This window comes from Dunckerocampus dactyliophorus, chromosome 9 (assembly GCF_027744805.1).
Source record: "Dunckerocampus dactyliophorus isolate RoL2022-P2 chromosome 9, RoL_Ddac_1.1, whole genome shotgun sequence".
NCBI lineage: Eukaryota > Metazoa > Chordata > Actinopteri > Syngnathiformes > Syngnathidae > Dunckerocampus > Dunckerocampus dactyliophorus.
In genome coordinates, this window is record NC_072827.1 from 10,226,295 (window position 1) to 10,248,891 (window position 22,597).

The window sequence follows — 22,597 nt, forward strand, 5'->3', positions numbered from 1 at the left end:
CACACAAGCACACTGTGTCTACTATATCGGGTAATAGGTGTGTAAAGGTGACTATAAGGGTGTTATTTCATATCTAGAGGGCTGTAATGTGGAATAAAAGGTCGTAAACAGTTTTTTATGCTCTTACATTGAAAATATTCCATTTAATCCACATATCATGGTCTGGAACCAGTTAACCACGACAAATGAGGGATTACTGTATCTGATTTGGGTGGCTGTGAAAGCTGAATTGCAAATATGCAGTGATCCACTGTACATGATTATTCACCCTACATCTATGTATTATCCTCCATGCATTTCCCCTCCAGGAATGTATGAAAAGTTGCAGACAAGTAGTCTCAAGTGTATTATGAAACACTGTATGACTTTCAACCGTGTATAACAGTGTGTATTTTGTGTGAGTACAGGAAATAATGTGCATTCACCTGTCTGCATTCACTTGTGTGTGCGCGCGTGTGTGTGTGTGTGTGTGTAGAGTACAACACTCTTTCGGGACCTACTAAATCTGTTCCGGAAGTCACGCAGCCTCACACCCTCCAGCTCCAGGATGCCACTTTAAGATAACAACTTTGGGGGCATTTCAGGGAACTTTCTCACTGAGTGTGTGTGTGTGTGTGTGTGTGTGTGTAGTCACACCTATTCAAGCTCCAAGCTGTTGATGTGGTGTAAATGTAGCACAGAAAACATCCATTGTTTAAATGCATGCAAGCATCTTTCATTCACACTGATTATAAGAGGTAATGTAAGCATCACTACATTTACATGCAAGGACTTTAGTGAAGCATCCATTCTGTCCATGTTTACAGTTTATCAGGATGTACACCATAATAGTTCACTTTTATAGGGATAGTTAAGATTTTTTAACATGAAGTTGTATGACGTCCCCGTCAGCAGTGTAGTGCATCAACAATGACTTCTCCCCCACTTTGTCCCGTGAGCCAAGTTCTGGTCGGTTTTTGTTGTGGAGGAAAGTAGTTCCGGCTAGTTGGTAGTTGCTCTCTTATGGCCCTGTCACACCTTGACAATTTAGCCAGCACATGCCCGACGTGATCATTTTGATGGCATACGTTGAACTGTGGACGTTTTTTTTCAATTTTGGGCGTATACATAGCGTATTCATAACGAGTTTGACGTATACATGACGTATTAGTAACTTATATAGAACGTTTCTATAACTTATAGAAAACTTATACCAACGAATGCGTAGCATGTTGCCGGTGTTGATGACTCAAATCATAACCTCACTAGACATCGCAGTGTCAACATCACCATCATGCCGAAGAAAATTTCGAATACCGCTGCCAAGAAGTACCAGGGCAGTGACGGAGGCCGAGGGCGTAAGAAGCATCCATCACCACCCACAGCCTCCCCCTCCGACTCTCACTCTGATGGAGATGACGCAGGTTCTGACGCGTCTCAGGCATCGTCAATGGTATCGGAAGCTGCTTCCCACCGGTCTCCATCTCCTCTCAGCCAACTCTTGCCAAGAAGAGAGCCAAGAAGACAGTTTTGTCTCAAGGTATGTTGACGTATTACGACTTGTGCGTAACTTACAAATAACGTGTGTGAACGGCTGTCAACGATCGCATAACTTATTGCCCGCGTATGCGGGACTTATGAATCATACGTTGACATACGTCGAAAAGTGCATGCACAAAATTTTTGGAGGTCTTGGACGTACTACGACGTATGCTGGCGTGCTTCAGCGTGCTCTTAACTTCTACAAAACCTACCCATAACTTATTCGACGTATGCCAGCGTATTGGCCAAATATTTCATACGTTGGCATACGCTGACTAAATCGCCAAGGTGTGAAGGGGCTTTAAGTTAAGCGTTTTGCTTTTCAAAACAATATGCGTTCAAAAGAGTAATACATTTGCATCACAAAACCGTTGCCCACATAAAAGTCAGACCTCTCAGTCGCTCTGCGTTATTTTCTCTCTGTTCCTACCACTTCCGCTTGTCCATTGTCGTGTATGTGTTCCACAGTGTTTACATGCGCGGATGAACACCGCTGCGAGGCTTCATCCACTTCATCCTTCTCTCACTTGTAAACAAGACGCCAAGGTACTTAAACTCCTCCACTTGGGGCAGGATCGGATCCCCGATCAGCATTTGGAGGTGCTGATTCTCATCCCGGCCACTTCACACTGTGCTGTGGACCGAACAAGTGAGAGTTGACGATCACGTTGTAAGATCTGCAAAAAGCATTCTTCACAGAAACTGAGTCACCAATGTGTGGATGCTTTGTCCGGGCACTCTTTGTTATATTTGTGGCAGTAATTTTCGTCGAAAAACGAATCCTACAAAAACCGGGGCGTATGTAAACCGAGGTTCCACAGTATGTCAGAACTCTGGGTGCTCGGGTAACACAGTTCAGCCCCTGAGAGTTAACTTGATGTGGGCCATGGGGTGAGGTTTACTAACGTATTTTTTGCACCGCCACACTTGATGACCATGACGAAGGCAACTTGGACGCTCGTGAAGCGCCCAAAGCAACATCTACCGGTGCTCCTATTGTTTTGCGGCTGTGTTGTAGCATCACCCAGCATCATCTGGAGGCATCTCATACATGCTCCTCTCTACAATGATGGACGACCTTGCAGCTCTTTCCATTATTGTTTCCAAATGACATTCATTCATTGTATGTAAAACATCCTCATCAGAGCTTTGTGACGTGACAGAGTGATTATTGAAAGTGTTGCTGACATGATCGCTCTCTCTCTCACACACACACACCTCAAAACTCAATAAAAGTGTCTCTTGGCTGTAAGCCGTGCTTTGTCGCTTCCATAATTCATGGCCTTGTGACAGCAGTATTGAACTGAAGACAATGATGTCGGCCCTGTAGGCTTCTCTCGCTCACACACGTCATGAGCTCCAAATACAGAGAAACAGAAAATATATGCTGCTTGAAGACCTTTGGCAAGGTTTGGCCAGTGTGTGTGTAGGATACCCTTCTCGACTTGATAACAACTTTTTGCCCTTCCTCCTCTGTCACTTGCAATCGATTCTGTTTTTGTATCTTTGTCCTGCCCCTTAGCATGGCTAAATACAATGTGTGTGTCTGTCACACACATACACACACGCACACCAGGAGGGTGTAGCTGTCTGGCAGCCATGTTTCAGCCAAAATGTTGTCACTTGTCCCCTCACATGTGCCCTCCCCAAAAAAGCAAGGAGAGAATAAGTGGCGGCTTTGACGTCACGGGCTACTGTTAGCCAAGCCGTAGGGAATGACTCCAGCCAACTGCTTCTCTTTATTAAAGTGATTTTTCACAGCGTTGATGCCTCTAACGAGGAGCCGTGGAAGACACACGCACACGCACACTGAAGGTGACATCGAAATTGTGTTTGCCAAGCACCCCTCAACGTGGCCTCAGAACCAACGAAACACGCTTGATGAATGTGATTTAGATAAAAACCCTTTCCTCTGTTTGATCCTCGTATTTATGATCTAAAGTGCTCTTTCTGTTATGCGGTAATTAAATGACATGAATACAAATATTTGTCTTTTCACCAGACATTGATTTTCTTTCACTGGTGGAGAAAAGACAAAAAGTTAATTTATTCTGCTTTGTCTTGCTTGTTTACTTTGAAGGTTGTCATTTTGTTATCGGAGTGCAACCATTCCAAGAATCCCTCACGTTTAGTTCGACGCTCGCATGGACACTTAGGATAATAAGAGCTTGTTTCTTTGATATGCGCTTATGGACTCACCAGTGGTGCCTCGGTTTTCGTACACCCCGGTTTTTGTTTTCATACAATTTGGTTTTTGGCTGACCGCTTTGAACAGATTAATAGTGAAAACCGAGGCACCACTGTATTGCATGTTTTGTTTCTGGTGAACTTTAGTGTTCACCTTGTTTGTTATTTGCTTATTTATCAGCCAATCAGCTCCGACGAGTGAAAAAATTTGGTGTTCGCAAGACTGCTCTGCTGTTTTGAGGAAGCGGCTGCAAAAATGTTACCTAGTAACTTTTGAACTGCAGTCTGATGTCGTTCATGGGCCGAAGAGCCCTGCTCAAGTACATGAACGTACTCGAGCTTAGGGTTTTGGTTAGGGTTAGCGTTGTCACGTGTAATGTACAGCGACACCTTGGTTTTTGTTAGTAATTCATTCCAAAAGGTGCGACAAAAAGTGACATGTATGAAAACTGACACCTGCCTGCGAATGTTGTCATTCATCCAAGTCATTGTATTCTCAGGGCATTGAATTGATAGCAGCTGGACTGTCCTGAACAGTCTATTTGTGATCGATTCAATGCCCTGAGAAAACTAACACAATCTTTCCCATAGGAAATAATGTAGTCTGTTCCAGACACCCGAAATTGTGAACAAAAAAACAACACACATTATACAGAATAGTGCAGAAAACAATAAAAAATAATTAAAAATGAATGAATGGATTTAATTTATAGTATTGTTAATGCGAGGCGAGATTGAATTTAATAGTGTTTCTCACCTTCTTTGAGAAATTGCTGGAATTCGCAATTTTTACTGGCCCCATGGCTGGTTATTTAGTAGTCACACTGAAAAAATGTACTGACAGTGAGTCATCAACGTGTAGGGTGCTTTGTTTGGGCACACAGTACAGGGCAAATGGACTAGTTTTTTACGCTGATATTGTATGATAACCGAGACAGTGTACAAGAACCGAGGCAAAATTTTGGTCAAAAACCCAATCATAAAACAATTGGGGCAAAATATTGCCAAATATGTTCCTAGAAAATCGAACCTCAAAAAATTTTGGCAAAAATGTTCACTAAAAACCGAATCACTAAAACCGGAGCAAAATTTAGACCAAAATTTTGGTCGAAAACCGAACCATATGTAACATTTTGTTGAGAGTTAGGTTAGGGTTAGAGTTAGGATTAGGGTTAGTAAGAGCCACTGTGTTGTAGGATATCATTTTGCCCTTTGTGCCTTATGAAAATATCCACTCTGCAAACTGCGTAGAGTACTTATTCACCTTCAAAAGGATTTCCAAATACATGATGTTGGCACACCTGTTGATGGTGCCCAGCTAGCTAGCACTCGTTGGCGCCATGCAGAGCTAGCCGCCGGAAATGTGGTCTTTTATTTTTGGTTGTCTTCAATGCCGCTTGGGTTGCGGTCTTAATATAACACACTCATACAACATTTATTTTTTCTTTTCAGAATTTGATTGACAAACTGGAGTATTTTATATCCACACATAACCATCGCGGCCGCACGGTGGCCTAGTGGTTAGCATGTTGGCCACACAGTCGGGAGATCGGGAAGATCTGGGTTTGAATCTCCATTGGAGTTTGCATGTTCTCCGGGTACTCCGGTTTCCTCCCACATTCCAAAAACATGAACGTTAGGTTAAGTGGAGACTCTAAATTGACTATAGGTATGAATGTGAATGGAAATGGTTGTTTGACTGCCAACCGGTCCAGGGTGTACCCCGCCTCTCGAGATAGGGTCCAGCATAGAGGATAAGCGGCATAGAAGATGGATGGATGGACAAAACCATCGCCATCCAGGAAGTAACTGCACATTTTGGTGGCCTTTTATTGTGGCCAGCTTAAGGCACACCAGTGTGATAATCATGCTGTCTAATCAGCATCTTGATATGCCACACCTGTGAGGTGGAAGCATTATGAGTTCTGAGTGCTCACTAAAGTCCTGTCCACACGAATACGGATATTTTAAAACCACATATTTTTCTATGCGTTTTGGACGCCCATCCACACGCATACGGACGTTTTTGTCCTTAAAAACGCAGCTTTTGGAAAACTCCAGGGCCAGGGTGAAGATTTTTCAAAACTCCAGCTGCAGTGTATTCATGTGGATGGCAAAAATGGAGCTTTTGGCTTGTTGCTGACAGATGACGTAACAATTATGCGCCCTTATGTCCACATTAGATAAGTATAATTGAATGTGTGCAAAGGCAAACAGAACACTGCTGCTTTCAAACAGGCTGAAATGACTTTTTGTGTGTATAAGAGTAAACATACGCCCACTTTCGCTTTACACTGATGAAGAAAGGCGCCATTGTGGGCTTCGAAGGATGCTGTTTTGCTCGCTAAACGGCTAAGATACCGCTGCCAACGATGGCAATTTGGGAAAAGAAACCCTTTCACGAGCACGTTGTTATTTTGGAAGAATGGCTTGGGAATGTTAGCATGGCAAGAAGCTTGTGATTGTGTTTGACTGAGTTTCCCTGCCATACTTGTATATGCCTGCTTTGTTCTGCATAACGATTGTCGTGGAGGCACTTAAACAAGGACAATTTGCCAGACACAAAATTATTAGCAATGATAGCGTCAAAGCCGATGAAGTTCTTCGTTGATCGATAAAATGAACTACACTTCACAGCATTGTAGTGATAATCAACATCTGCTACATTTGAATACAGAACATGTTTCATCCATTTTCAGTTTTATATTCAATAAATTTCGCTGACAAATGTGAAACAACGCACTGAAAAGTAACGCTTCTTCGCTAGCTTCTATTGTACATTGCCATACTTGTTATAATACGGAAATGACGTCATCGGCGCCTCTGATTGGTTAAAATTGCCTTAACGGACCATGGCTGCAGCGCCCCCTTACATTGGCATGCGCATGACAGCCTGGGTATGCGTATTCGTGTGGATAGGAATAGTATTAAAACGTCACCATGTGGGTAGAGATTATTTTGACACCGAAGAGGGGCAGATGTGCGTTTTTGAAAATATCCATATTTGTGTGGACAGGCCTAACGCAAATTTGGACAGATTTGTGAACGATATTTGAGAGAGAGAGGCCTTTTCTCTACACAGCAAAAGTCGAACATCTTTGAGTTCAGCTCACGAAAAATGGGTGCAAAAGCAACATTTCTTCGTTCATATTTTTTGTTGAGCATATACAGTATTTAAAAAAAAGTTACATTATTAAATTAAATTGAAAAATATGATTTCATGTGTGTGTACCTAGACATGGCTCAACAATAATAATAATAAATAATTATTTTATTTTGTCGTCTTTTTTTTTCCATTTCATGGAAAGCAACAGTTAAAGGCCCTAAAATTCCAATTTCGGTTAAAAAGCTTCTACAGTACATACTGTGTTAACCGATTCTGGTATGATTACCAATGCTGTTGATACAGGGCAGCTGTGGCATAAAGACTTCATTGGATGCTAATACACCAGTTAAGCACTGTACTGATAACTGATATTAACCGATATTGTAATCAAAACAGATGTGATTTACAACGGACAAGCAAAGTGCAACACTCTTTAGTTTATTCACGCTTACTGTGAACGGAGAAACGCATGCATTATTTTTCCCCCGGAAAATAAGTATAATATTTGACTTGCATGCTTTCCTGCCATTTAGGGCATGTGATTTCCAATGTATTCCTGCATAAATGAATAGTTTGTCCTGCGCAGTCATTATCATCACTGATACAGCGGCCATGCCGGATACACTTGAACTGTGCCGCTCATTTATTTCATCATGGCGTATTTCTGTTGTTGTTTGGTGAGTGTCGTTATTGCATGTTAATGAGTTTCACACCTCTGCGGGTTTGCTTGCTACCTGTATGCTAATCATGCATAATGTGGAGAGTAACAGTTATCAGTCTGTGCTATAGCAGATGTGTCTGAACAGCATGGCGTGAAGGGGTCAACTGGAGCACCTTAATGCTAAATGATTCATCTGCTGGAGGTTATTACTCAGAGGAGCATCTGGCCTTTTTTTAAAGATCACAGTTTATTTCAGCAAACCACGGCGGGCACATTAACATATTTCCCATGATTGTTTTCATTAGTGCGTAAATGCCAAGGTCGGCCCGCTTCCTGTCCCTGAAGAAGTCATACAGAGCACACAAACTCAACCGTCAAGAGACTGACAGGTTTGGCTAAAACATACTTTTGTACAGTATATTTGTAAACCTAGCCATATAGTCTGCATATCATGGACTGGCACCTCGGTTTTTGTTAGTAATTTGCCCCGAAAGGTCCTCGGAAAACCAAAATGTATACAAACCGAAGCAATTTTTCTGATAGCAGATAATGTAAATCCAATTCACCTGTCCAAGATGCTCAAAAATATTAACAAAAAAGACATTTTATAAGAATAATTTAAATTGTACATGCAGAAAACAATGCAAAATAATTCTAAATGGTGAATGAAATTGATGAACGAGGGGAGGGGATGCCGTGTTTGTACTTTGCGATGAGTTCTTTCTTGAATTCAAAAGTGTTTCTCACCTTTTTTATCAAATTGCTGGCACTGGCAATTTTCTTTGAACCCATGGCGAAAACTGGAGCAAATTTTTGGCGAAAATGTTTGTTGAAAACTCAATCAAACAAAAGCCAGAACCAAATTTTGGCAAAAGGTTTTGCAGACAATTTTCAGCGAAAACCAAATCATACGAAAGCCGATGTAACGTTTAGGTGAAGATTTTCATCAAAAACTGAATCATACGAAAACCAGGACAAAATTTTGGCAACGCTTTCGGAAAAAAACAAGTCACACAAAAACCGGGACAAAATTAAAAAAAAAATTCTGAAAACCAAATCATACAAAATCACGTGAAAATCGAAAATCAGAAAACTGACAAAAGACAAAAACCAGGGCAAAATTATTTTAAGATAATGGAATAGATTTTATATAGCACCTTTCAAGTTACCCAAAACGCTACACGATGAAGTGAACCTATTATTCATTCACTCTTCAGTCACATGAAAATGTTCGCCAAAATTTTGCCCCGTTTTCTTATGATTCGGTTTTTGATGACAATTTTTGTCAAAAATTTAAGCATACAAAAATATGGGGCACAATTGTGGAAAATTTCCCATGATTCAGTTTCTGATTACAATTTTGGTGGCAATTTATGTCGAAAACTGAATCATATAAAATATGTTTGCCAAATTTTGGCCTGGTTTTTATATGATTCAGTTTTTGATGAAAATGTTCGCCAAAATGTTGAACCCGTTTTCCTATGATTCATTTTTGATAAAAATTTTTGATGGCAATTTATGTCAAAAACTGACTCATATAAAATATGTTTGCCAAATTTTGGCCTGGTTTTCATATGATTCAGTTTTTGATGACAATGTTTGCCAAAATGTTGAACCCGTTTTCCTATGATTCATTTTTGATAAAAATTTTTGATGGCAATTTATGTCGAAAACTGAATCATACAAAAAAACGGGGCACAATTGTGGAAAATTTCCCACGATTCGTTTTTTATTAAAATTTTAGTGGCCACAATTTTGGAAAATTGAGCGCCGTTTTTTGTACGATTCTGTTTTTGACATAAATGATTCAGTTTTTGATACAAAAATTTTGGTGACAATTTTTGTCGAAAACTGAATCATCAGGACACAATTTTCCACAATTGTGCCCCGAAAAACTGAATCATGGGAAAACGGGGGCAAAATTTTGGAAAACATTTTCATCAAAAACTGAATGATATGTAAACCAGGACAAAATCTGGCAAACGTTTTTTGTCAAAAACTGAGTCATATAAAAACTGGGATGAAATTTAGGTGAACATCTGTGTCGAAAAACGAATCATACAAAAACCAGGGCATCATTTTCTGCAGAAAACATATGCGAAAACTAGCATGTTGCCTGTCCTTTTGTAAGCAGGCAAATTTTCCCGCACAATGCCACCAATAGTTCCAGCAACAAACACGAGAACAATGCGTCCTCATCAGGATGCTGACAAAGGTTGCAGGGAATTCTGTGCCCCCTGCATCCTTGCAGTCTGTCCCATTCACAGCTCTTATCATTCGTGCGTCGGTCTTCCAGCTGTTATCCGGGACAGTGGCGACAATAAACTGCATCAGCCCCTCCCCCTCCTTACCTCTCCCACAGAAATGACCTTCAGCAGAGCTTGGCTTGGTGGAAGACGGCAAAGACGGAACAAAATCGAGACTAGTGTGGGTAGGAAAAGCATGAAGGGAGATGAAGAGCAGGAGGAAAAGAAGATTGGGTGGGTGAGAGGTATGGATGGGAGGAAGATGATGACAGGAAATCTTTCCATAAGCCAGAATGAGAAGGGGAAGACGAAAAAGGGGGTAGAAATAAATCATAGAGTGGGTGGAATTAAGAGTGGGGTCAATAGGAATAACATGCTGACTAATATAAATACAGTTTCTGCTATTGGACAAAGGGTGTTGATCTGCCAGTCAAAGCCCCCCTCCCGTTCTCCTCAAGTGGAGGAAGACACAGTTTATTCTACTTGGACAAATAATTGAGTATACCCTGCAGGAACGCTGTCTTACGCGGCTGCAAAGACAGGAGAAAGATTAAGTGAGTCCGTATGTGTTTGACCTTCTCTTTAACCTTGTTTAGCCCCCTCACGCTGCACCGCAGAGACAGGGGGAGAAAAAAGAAGGGGGGGAGGGAGGCATATTCTCACAGTGCTGCAGGCGTCGCCAGCCAAACTCTCTTTTTCCCCACTCTGAGTCATGGCAAAGTCATAAATACTAAAGCGGGTAAAGAGAGATTATTTGAAAACTATCTTATACGTTCAGCGGGAAAGCGTGACTGTCAGCTCAGGCACAAAAAAAAAAAAAGTGCGGATATAGAGGAACACTTTTTTTTTTAACATGGAGCTCACTCTTCCTTGCTCAACCTCGCTCCTCACGCTGTATAATCTTCAGCTCATTAGCATGTAAAAAAAATAATATCTCTATGAGTCATGCATCGAGGGCGCTGTGCTGAGTTTGTTGTTACTTGCTTATGAAAGCAGAGTCCCCCCCCCCCCCCCCCCCCCCCCCCCCCCGCCCCTCGCAATATCCTGCTCTGGGTTGTCGGGAGACATTTTACATCCAGCAAAGACACACGGGGGGGATGTACAGTTTAAAATGATTTACAGTGGAGGTTTAGCTTGGCTATCCCGTGTCATTAAACACCCAAAATATTAAAAAGACCTCTAGATGCTCTACACCGAAAACCGACATAATATCGATATCACAGTGACCCATGAAGTTAAAGTACACAGGAGGGGTTTTTTTTCAGGATTTTTAACATGAAATTCATTTAACTTCATGGTTATGAACATGCTTTGAGAAATTCATTCAAAATTTCAATTTGGTCCGTAAACACGAGACTCAGTCGAGAACTAGAATACATCGTGCGTATTTGGTGCATACCAAAGTGTGTCCCGGGGGCTGTTTGCGGCCTGCGGCACATTCTAAAAATACAATAAAACAAGAAAATGAAAGACAAAAAAATGAGAATATAGGTGAAATATTAGGAGAATAAAATCATAATATTATTTTTTGAAAATATGTAATATTACAAGAATAAAATTGAAATATTAGAAGAACGAAGAGGAAAAAAAATATATCATTATGAAAATAATAAATAAATAAATAAATAATATAATTAATTACGTCACGTCCTGGCTTGGTGGTGTTGTGGCACGACCCCAGGTATGCAGAGAACAGCACCCAAATGCAGGTAAAACGTATTTGTCAAATAATGGATGGCTGCCGTGCAGCGACAGGGATCCAACGGTGTGCAAAAAACGAACATGAACAGGAATCAATGCTCCAACGCCAGCAAACGCCACAGGCTCGATTAAATCATCAAACACAAAATGAGATGCAGGCGTGTTGGAATATGAAAGTGAAAAAAAAAAACGCCAGAAAACCACACAGGCAAAACAGGAAGAGCTACAAAGTAAGAGCATGAAACCAGAACTGAGGCATAAAAGTGCAACTAACAAACTGTCTCGCAGGCTGCAACACAGAGTGTGAAAAATTAGAATTCCATTCATCTTCTATGCCGCTTCTCCTCTTTAACGTCGCAGGGGCATGCTGGAGCCTATCCCACCTGACTTCGGGCGACAGGCGGGGTACACCCTGGACTGGTCGCCAGCCAATGGCAGGGCACATATAGACAAACAAGCATTCACACTCACATTCATACTTATGGACAATTTAGAGTCGCCAATTAACCTAACATGCATGTTTTTGGAATGTGGGAGGAAACCAGAGAACCCGGAGAAACCCCACGAACGCACGGGGAGAACATGCAAACTCCACACAGAAATGCCCAACAGAGAATCGAACCCAGGCCTTCCCGATCTCCTGACTGTTACTGTGTGGCCAACATGCTAACCACTAGACCACCGTGCGGCCCAAAATTAGAATTCAAGTAGAAATATTGAAGAAAAAGGATGTTATTTTCTAAAGTCTTCATATTTTGGGAAATAAAACAAAACAAAAAATAGAGGTGCAATTTTTGGAAAATTTGATTGCGAAAAAGTTATAATAGTCAAAATATTATAGCAATAAAATAATAATTGCTATAAAAATTGAGATCAGATGTTGAAATATTTGGAAAATGAACAACACAAATGGATAAAAACAAGCAAAAAAAGTGGAATCGAGGAGCCAAAGTTCATACTAAAATAAGCTTTTTCACGTGTATCACAAAGCTGAGATGCAAATGACTTCTTAGCACGTCTACATGGGTTGTCCATCCCACCAACCTTTTTAGGAAAACTATCAAGTCACAGGAAAATCAGCCTTCGGCCGACTCTGGACCATTTTTCCAAAAAGAAATCTCAACACATTGGAGGTTGGCCCAGCGTTTGATCGTGGAAGTTGCACTTTTTTTTTCTGGAGCACCGTGAAGTCGCATTTCGAGCGGCGAGCTTTACAGCAACGCTTCATCAACAGCAGCGACTATAGTGATGTCCTCACATTGTTGAACCAGTTAGCGTCTTGCTTCTCCTCATTTTCAAGCTCCAAGCAGATGAACTTTGTGTGGACCCCAATCCAATCAAGATGGAGGAGATGAGGTCACCGTGCACTGATGTTTGACAGGGCTCATCTTCAAAAGGCTTTTACGTTTAATCCTGCATTTAGCGGAGTTCAAAGCGTTTTCTCATAGCTTTTTTGCCCGGTAAATGAAGTTCTAATATTATTTTTGAGCAATCTTGAGCGGCGGAGCACACGGTGTGCGCATGCAGCTGGTGTGCGTGTGCCGTGCATGCAAATGCACCGTGATGATTCATTCAGTGAATTGGCTGCAAACAAGCAAGACACGTCGCAGACAATAGAACATTTGCGGCCGGCGATGGCTTGACGGTGAACGTGCGTTTGTTTCTCAAATACACAAACATCTAGAGCCTTGCATCATGCGTCGGCTGAAAAGGCACGTTCTAGCTGTAGTGTCGAACATAGAACGTCTATGTTTAAACTGAATTGTCAGACTGAAACATGCTAAGCAGTATAGCCTTTTCAATATTCAGTACACATAAGTATAACAAGGTAAACCAGCGGAATGGCAAACTTCCAGCTAATATTTCATACGCTCACTAGCGGCTTGAAAAGTCAATTTGCCCAGAGGCTTCATTAAAAATAATGAAATAGACAAAAACTAATCAGTGAATTATGCATATATGGTATAATAACCATCCAATTAATGGGCCTTTTTATCTCTTTCCTTTATAAAACTGTCACAGTCCTGTGTTTGCCTCGTGGCTTTCTGATGGATTGCTCGTTAATATTTGAGTATAGTTCATTGATTTGATTCTTGCAAAGTGTCTCCCCATCATTAGTTTCACATGGCTTTGTCAGCCCCGCCTTCTCTTTATGTGCGAGCCAATCAGCACTTTTTGCAGGGGTTAGGGTTAGGGGTCAGGGGCCACCAGGGATGGATGGAAAGAAGCAATTGATACGCCCTTAAAATGTCGATTTTTGATACACAGCTCCCTCCTCCCCCTACAAACAGTCCTGCTAGCTTGACATTGACATTCTCCTGCGATTTTGCATTTGCAATAAAAGCACCCGCTTGTAATTGTTTGATTATATTCAGCTCCTGTCCTTCTCTCTTCAATTGCCATTGTTCACGCTAGGTTTAAGCTTTGAATATGCCTCACACATGCATTTAAAGTATAAACTACATAGCTACTCTTCACTTACAAATGATAATGTAAGATGAAGGATGAACAGATGGAATGGAAATGCTAGCCTTTAGCCTGGTCATCTGGCTAGCAGGCTAGAGAAGGCGCTTCTCCAAGCCTTGCTGCAAGTCGCTGTCGAAACCAGTGCTAAGGTAGCCAAACAAACTTTTGCGTCTCACAACACACAATTATGGTGTGTTCAAGGACTACCGAACAGCGCAAAATCTCAAAAAACATGATAAGTAACGCATAAAGACAACATGACGCAGTAGAGGGCAAACTGACTGGTTTGTTACACACAATAACCGAAATTATGTACAAAAAACGTGGCAACATTTTGGCAAAATTTTTTGTCGAAAACCTAATGATACAAAAATTGGAAATTTTTTTTAAAAAGTGTGAAAATTTTAATCAAAAACTACATCACATAAAAACTAGCGCAAAATTTGGGCAAAAGTTTTCTTTGACAACCAAATCACAGAAAAATTGGGGCAACATTTTAAGGACAATTTGAGTCGGAAACCGAAATGATACAAAAACCGGGGAAAATTTTTCGCCAAATTTTTTGTTGAAAAGCGAATTGAAAATGCCATTAAAAACTGAATCCCATAAAAACTAGGGCAAACTTTGGCAAAACATTTTTTGACAACCAAATCACAGAAAAATTGCAGCAACATTTTAGTGAAAATGTTGGTCAGAAACCGAATCATACAAAACCAGGGCAACATTTTGGCGAAATTTTGTGTCGAAAAATTTGAACCGCAATGAATTAATGATAATGTAAGATGACGGATGAACAGTTGGAATGAGAGTCACACTGTAGCCTTTAGCCTAGTCGTCACGCTAGCTCTCGAGGCTAGTAGGCTAGGGAAGGCGTTTGCGTTTGCGTAGCCAAACCATTGTATCTGTATTATAATGTATTTATAAAGGATTAGCACATTTGCTGAATGAGATGTGTTTTCCGCGGGAAAAAAACACTTATTTTCAGAGACAACAATTTTTTTTTTACCAAAAATCGTCAAATTTGCAGAAATCCACTGTACATTAATACCAGCGTGTGAGTCTGTGTGTGCGTGTGCTTATACTGTGTACCTTTCTTTTTTTTTTTTTTTTGCTGCTGCTGCTGCTGCACGAGCATCCTGCTTCAAGGTCAACAAAACCAGTTCCCAAAACGGACGTGAACTTTACAGCCATCACTGAGATTCCCCCTCACATGTGATGGCGTCCATCATGTGGCGTTACACGAGGTGACAGACACGCATGAAGCCCTCCAGCATGAGAGCTGAGGAGATAAAACAGACAGGAGGAGGAAATGACCTTGGAAACGTGACTTATCAGTTTTCCTTTAAACACAATTTATCGTATTTCAATCTGTTTTAGCGACAAATGGACAAGTACATGCATTACGCGCTTTGTGTCTACAAATGATGAGCTGGAAATTGTACACACGGAGAACGCTTGCCTTATTCCCACCATGTGGGCATTAATATGCATAACATCACTCACAGTCATCTGTGAAATAATAAATTAAAAAAGCTTCCATCTGGAAAGCCCCATCATGATATCTGTTTTCAGTCATTACCATAATAATTGGCACTGTATCGCACAAAGTGAGAGGCGGCCAGAGTGCGACAAGAGGAGGAAAAATAGGATGAGGAGGGTGGCAGTGCTACTACACGGCAACAATGATCAATCAAGTGGTGCGTTCAGACACTGTGTGCACGACGACATGGTCCAGGTTATCCTAATAAGAGTTAAAATGGGGTATAATAGACTGCAAAAGACGTACGCAAAATGGAGCAAATGCATCTCCTTCAGTGGGATGGCCTCATTTAGTTCTAATCATGTTCTATGGTACACGGCAAGTGATGCTGTTTTAGGGAATATTCAAATGGAACATTGTAGCGCTTGCAAATGTGACTACTGTATAAGTCACACCTGCTTTTTTTGGGAAGTTTGGCTGGTCCTGCAATTTATCGTCAGTGGTGTGAAAAAGTGTTTTCCTCCTTCCTGATTTCTTCTTTTTTTGCATGTCTGCCACACTTAAATGTTTCAGATCATCAAGCAAATGAAAATATTAGTCAATGGCAACACAACTGAACACAAAAAGCAGTTTTTAAATGAAATGTTTTGCTATGAGGGGAGAAAAAAAATCCAAATGTACATACGCATAGATTAACATAGATTACAACATACTGTAGATTAAAAAAAAACCCTTTCCTTTTTACTCTTAGGTCCCAAATCTTATATCAGTCTGAAAATATTGTTTACCATTTTTAAAATAATATTTAACAATCATAACTGATAACAACAATGATTTAAAACAATACAACTTTTTACCCTTAGGTCCCAAAATTTTATATAAAAGTCTAAAAAAAAGAAAGTAATTTATAATTTTTTCCATTTTCACTGCATCAGCGTGAACCAGGGACAAGAAAATCAGAGCCAAGTTTTCTACACTCTACTGTATATAGAATCAAAACAATGAAAAAAATCAGAATGTACACGATTGGTCCCCCAAGGTGCCTCAAGGGTGAAGAATCCATCAGTGCTGTTTTAATGGAAGCATCATTGACTGGGAACATCAATGAGCCGTGACGTCATCCTACATGAAGGAGGATGTAGAATGACGACTACCAAACTGGTGCTATATGAATTTAACTTTCTGCTCATTGAGTGACATTTTGACGGATCTTCATTGTCATACTGGAAAGTTAAAACCGCAAAAAGCAAAGTGTTCATTTGACCTCAGCTATATTGTGTCTGATATCATTCATTTCAAACTACTATGGGTCTTGATAAGCTATGAGGGCGATAAGCCCAAACAAAGCCAGCATTAGTGCTGGCAGGTACTCTAGAGGATTGCTTCACTTTCCCTGGCGGATACGATTTCAGACCTCTTTGTTAGGGGAACAAAAGGTGAACACTTGACTGGACCTGAGGGACTTCACTCAACATTAATCACACTGCCTGCAGCAAGCCTCTCGTCCCATTAACACCAACTATTACAGGCTCCCCACGGAGCTCGGCCCACGCGGAGTTATCAGCGTGGGCCTCGATAGCTGAGTGGCAGCTGTGCTATCTGACATTGATTCTGCAGCTGGAAGCAGAACGCTAATGCAGGGTTGATCGTTTCCCCATGCAGCAGGGAAATCACTCCCTTGTTTTCTTACGTGTGCGGCCAGGAAGCTGCATGTAAAGGTGACGCAAGCATGACGCCCTTTCCTGATTTACTTAGTTTTTTTTAAACTTATGGTCAGGTAGGCAGACGCTGAAAGTGATTTAGTGAAACAAGAGGATGAAGATAGTCATTAGAATATTTGCTATGTTGGAACTGCATGTGTCGCCTTGGATATACAGTATCATCCTCGGTCTCCGGGGTGGCGAAACTTTTTCCAGGGAGGACCACATAGTGAAAAATGAAAGGATGCAAGGGCCACTTTGATATTTTGGAAAGCAACACATGTAGATATGCTAGGAAGTTATATATATTTCAAGAAAAAACTGCAAATCATCTTTGTGAGACGCAGTAGATGAAAAAGCCTTCAACTTCACTTGAAAACTTCACTTTTTGCTTTTTTCCCCCCATTTCTGCTGTTTTTTTTTTAATTTTCCACATATTTTAACTTTCTTCTTAAATAATCTTTGTAAATTTCCTTCTTGTAATATTATGACTTTATTCCCATAATATAACGTTTTCCCCAAAGTTTGTTTCCCGTAATATTACAACTTCAGAAAAAGCCTTTTTTACAAATATTTTTTCATTAAAATTTCAACTATGTGCTACTAAAATGACATCATTGTCCTCATAATATTCCGAGGTTATTCTCATAAAATTGCACCTTTTTTCTCAGTAGAACAACATTTTTTTCTCTTAATATTTCTCTTTATTTTTATAAAATTACAGCTGTTTTTTGAAAAGTTTTCCAACTATTTCAACTTTCTTTTTGTACATTTTCTTCTCGTAATGATGACGTTATTCCCATAATATTTTGACTTTATTGTCGTGCCATTATGACTTTTTACGCAACCTATTTTTTCATTTATTGTTTTGTTTATTTATTTATTTAAAAAAAATCACATCTTTCTTTAATATTTCATCTTTATGCCACTAAAATGATGTTATTTTTCTTCATAATATTACGTTATTGTCATTAGATTCCAACTTTTTCTCATTAGATTACAACTTTTTTCTCTTAATATTTTGACTTTACTCTTGTAAAATTGCTGTTGACTTATAAAACTATTTTTATTGGTAAATTATGGTTTTAAAATGTTCCGCGGGCCGCAAATGGCCCCCGAGCTGCACTTTGAACACCACTGCTCTGTCTTGGCAGTCAAATTTATTCATCCAGGAAAGCATACAAATGTATTTATTTTATGTTATCTTTATTCGCTTTTTTAATTTTTCATGATGACAGGTGAGACTACACGTCACTGTTCTAATGATTATATTATCCAGTACAATAATAATCAAATACAGACAGGTATTCATTTTCATCCATCCATTTCTTTCTGCTTATCTGGTTCCGGGTCACGGGGCCATCAGTCTCAGTAGGGATGTCCAGACTTCCTGGTCCCCGGCCGCCTCTTCCAGTTCCCCGGGAGGACACCTAGGCGTTCCCAGGCCAGCTGTGAAACATGATCTATCCAGGGTGCCCTAGGTCTGCCCCGGGGCCTCCTCCCGAATGGGCATGCCAGGAACACTTCACCAGGGAGGCGTCCAGGACGCCACCTCAACTAGCTCCTCTCGATGTGAAGGAGCAGCGACTGTATTCTGAGCTTCTCACCCTAGGATGGCCGAGCCCCTCACCCTAACATGTCAGCGTGTGTTAAAGCTCATGTGTGCTAAAATTAAATGAACTCAGTCAAAGGTGCTTATACACTTCTGCCTTGAGAGAGCTCCTCAGTCAGAGAGCCATCTTAGCGCTGCAGGGGCTCAACAAACACTCAAATCAACACCAATTTTGGTGTTGGCACTCTTAACAGCCTCTCTACTAAGGTTAAGCCGCCCCCCGCGTCCCTTCTCGAACTGCCTGACATTGGAAAGCCTCTGAAGTTTTCATGTCGAGGGTCAATACGATTGGAATAAGCGGACTGCTCACGGGGCAACTGTGCCTCATGGAAATGTTATGGTTTATTTGTTTCGAAGATGCGAAACAAAGTAACATCAAGTTACAAGATGTACAGATTTGACATTTTTAGCTTCAGTCATTGTAAAGTAAATCTAAGAAATCTTAGATTGACAGCCACTTGATGAGTTTTATTAGATGTAAACAAACACGCTAAGAAGGTTGATTCCGCTTCTCCTCCCAGTACAGTAATCCCTTGTTTATCACGGTTAATTGGTTCCAGACTCGACCGTGATGAGTGAATTTAAGTGAAGTAGGTTTCAATATTAATACATGGAATATCTTCATAGTAAATGTAGAGCATAGAAAACCTGTTTATGACTTTCAAAATGGGATTTTGTTTACAAAAATTAGAGCCATCTAGACATGAAATGACACCCCTACAGTCACCTCCTATTATTCTTTGTTTACACCACATTGCGCAACTCATATGCGCAGGCTACAGGATCGATGCAGGGGCACAAGAGACCGAGCTCACTAGTTAGCCTCCAATTTATTTATTCTAAAGTGAAGAAAGGGTTCCAAACGGAGTGGGGAAATAAGACAAAGGAAGAAGCCAAAAACTTACCACTTCCACATGGAATGGGAGGAGACCTGCCATGGCTGAGTCCATGCAGTGTTAAGGTAACATAATGTACGTTAATGTCTTATCATTACTGAGCCCTAGTGACCAGAATACTACACACGACTTGTCTTTAAATACTTTTTGACTTATAATTACTAATTACTAATGAATTACTAATTAATTCATTTATTGAGGGAGAGATGTTTGAACTGCAAAGTGGCGAGGGACGACTGTATTACCAATATGTCTCGTTTTTTTCTTTTCCTTCATCCTATAAACCAAAAAAAAACAAGAATCAAGAAAAAGGTAGAAATCATTGTTACAATCCACCAAACACACATTTCAAATATTTCGTCTTATGTTTATAACAGTTTGTCATCGTGTCAAATGAGCGTTCACACTGTGGTTTGGATTTTGGCGATTTTTTTTAAGCACCAAATTTAAGGCAGCAAACAAATATGAAACTTTCCCTCCGTTTAGTTTTTCTTGACTTTTGCTGCAGGTGTGTGTATGTGTGTCCCACCTATTTTTGACTTTCTGAAGGTTTTTTTCCGGCAGTCAGTGATGCACTGCTCTTACTTTGCGTGTGTGTGTGTGTGTGTGTGTGTGTGTGTGTGTGTTTAAGTGTGTGAGGAAGCAGTAGTGCTCGGTTTGATTTTTTTCTTCTTGTGTGCTTGACAGTATTTTTCAGTTTTTCTGTCCTGTGTGTGTGTGCGTGTGTGTGTGTGGGCGTGTGTGTGTGTGTGTGTGTGAGAGAGCGCCCCATAGCGCAGTAATGAGACATGTCGGCTTGACAGAGCCTTGGGAAGGTCATGTTAAATGGAGGCATTGAGGAGGAAAGAAGATGTGAGTCGTATGACTGTAAGCTCCTAATCACAAATCAGAATAAATCTGCACGAAATTAGCATAGCAGCCAAGTATCATCCTGTAATGACCTGAGGAGGGGGAAAGAGCGGGAAAGCGGATGAGAGGAGATGCGTGCAAATGGAATATCATGGATAACACTCATCAATCGTTTATCTCTTAAGTCATCAACACCTCCAGAATGTGTTTCTCCAAAGTGAGAGGGAGGTTGCAGACCTAAAGCAGACAATATTTTAGTCATTATCAGTCTGATGACTGCAGACGTGATGCGGCTGTCGGACGGATGACGAGTGTTGGTGACCTATGCCAACTGGAGCTGCAGCCTCCGACAGTTTTACCTTGTTTAGTATCAAACAACGCAGATTTGACCCCTATGGAGTACAGTGTAACCTACTCATCATGTCAACTAACTCACCAAGTTACGGTTAAACATGGTTTATTATTGTACTTATAAAATCTTTTGTGTCCACTATTCCATTTGATTTTACTCATATTAGTTATGATTATGCACTATGGTGTATTTCTGCTAAGATACGCAATGAGTTTTCCACTTAGGATGGCTGGGCTCTCCCTTAGAGAGAGGGTGAGAAGCACGGAGTAGAACCGCTGCTCCTCCGCATTGAGAGGAGCCAGATGAGGTGGCTTGAGTATCTGGTCAGGATGCCTCCCAGACGCCTCGCTGGGCAGGTGTTCAGGGCACGTCCGACCAGTAGGAGGCCTCGGTGAAGACTCAGGGCACGTTGGAGAGACTATGTCTCTCAACTGGCCTGGGAACGCCTCGGGATCCGCCGGGAGGAGTTGGACGAAGTAGCTGGGGAGAGGAAAGTCTGGGCTTCCCTGCTTAGGCTGCTGCCCCAGCGACCCGACCTCGGATAAGCGGAAGAAGATGGATGGATACGCATTAATGTCACACTGACTTGCCTTGATTACCTGCTCAAGGCTAGTCTCCAAAACAAGTCCTCCACATGCTTATCACCTGATTCAAATATAACATTCCTGTAAATGATAAAATAAATACATACAAATACAAATGTTGACAGGTATGCTTCTGTCTAGTTAAACTACAGTAAAACCTTTACCGAGTGGCTTCCTGTTCAGTGCAAACTAAGCAACAAAATTCAGCGATTTAAATATATTTTAAAAATGTTTAGCCACCGAAAGACACATTTGCACATGTACGAAAGACTGAATGTCATTGTAGTCAAGATATAACAAAATTAATTAAAGAACACAGTCGTCTCTCGCCATTTCTTGCTTAAAATTTTGTGGCTTCACTCTGTTGTGTTTTTGTATAAATATATTAATGAAATAATGCTTTTTTGTGGTTGAGTACGGCCTATTATCATTACAAAAGAAAAAAACATATTTTTTGTCCTAAATTAAGTATTTCAAGCATAAAAATGACTAAATGGGAACTAAAATACAAATGTAAGGCATTCAGAAGACGCATTCAAAGACGTTGTGTCGATATGTAGTATTTTACACTGGTCACTAGGTGTCAGCAATGTTACTGTAATGTGTGAGACGCACAAGCACCAGACTTGTCCACCCGAACAACAAGCTTTAATTGCAAATTTGAGCTGAAACTCAACTCTGAACTCTTGACGTCACTTCCTGTCCACCCCCACCGGCTCCCACCCTCTCCAGTTCAGCTCCCCAAGCACCGGAACAAATTCACAGCAACACACATGAGCACGAGGTTTGTTTATGTCTTATTTTCTCTTATTATGTCTACTGCATTGGGTAATAGGAGTGCAACTCTACAGTGGATCCTCGCATATTTGCAGATTTTTGGTCCAAACACTTATTTTTTCCCTAAAAATGGGCCAATTTTTCCACATAATTCAAACGGATGGAGCTGGGAAAGACGGGCAAAACACGTTCGTTTCCAGGTGAGGGGTTGACAAGTATGGTTGCAGCACTAGCCTGAGAACCAGGCTAAAGGCTGGCTCTGTTTCCATCTGTTCATGGATGGTCTTACATTATCATTCATCAGTACGTACAGTACACATCTTATACTTTAAAATGTGTTTAGTAAGTGCGTGAAGCATATTTAGGGCTTAAACCTGGGTTGCATTCAGATGGCCTTCTTTCTTTCTAATTGAAGCGAGACAGGGAGGTTTGTGGAGTTGAATGTCAAGCTAGCAGGAG

The 22,597-nt window shown here is 40.8% G+C and overlaps 1 protein-coding gene across 2 annotated transcripts in view; it reads left to right on the top strand.

The window, feature by feature from the left end:
* Positions 1 to 7,862, top strand: part of asmt (acetylserotonin O-methyltransferase) — a 37,190-nt gene extending 29,328 nt beyond the window's left edge. The window contains exon 9 of one of the 2 annotated variants that reach the window (XR_008572480.1): positions 7,781 to 7,862. The gene's annotated coding sequence lies outside the window, so the exon portion shown is untranslated. Of the gene's footprint in view, positions 1 to 1,989; positions 2,236 to 7,780 lie in introns of those variants that run through there. The other variant, XR_008572479.1, reaches the window with a different exon arrangement.
* The last annotated feature ends 14,735 nt before the right edge of the window (positions 7,863 to 22,597 follow it).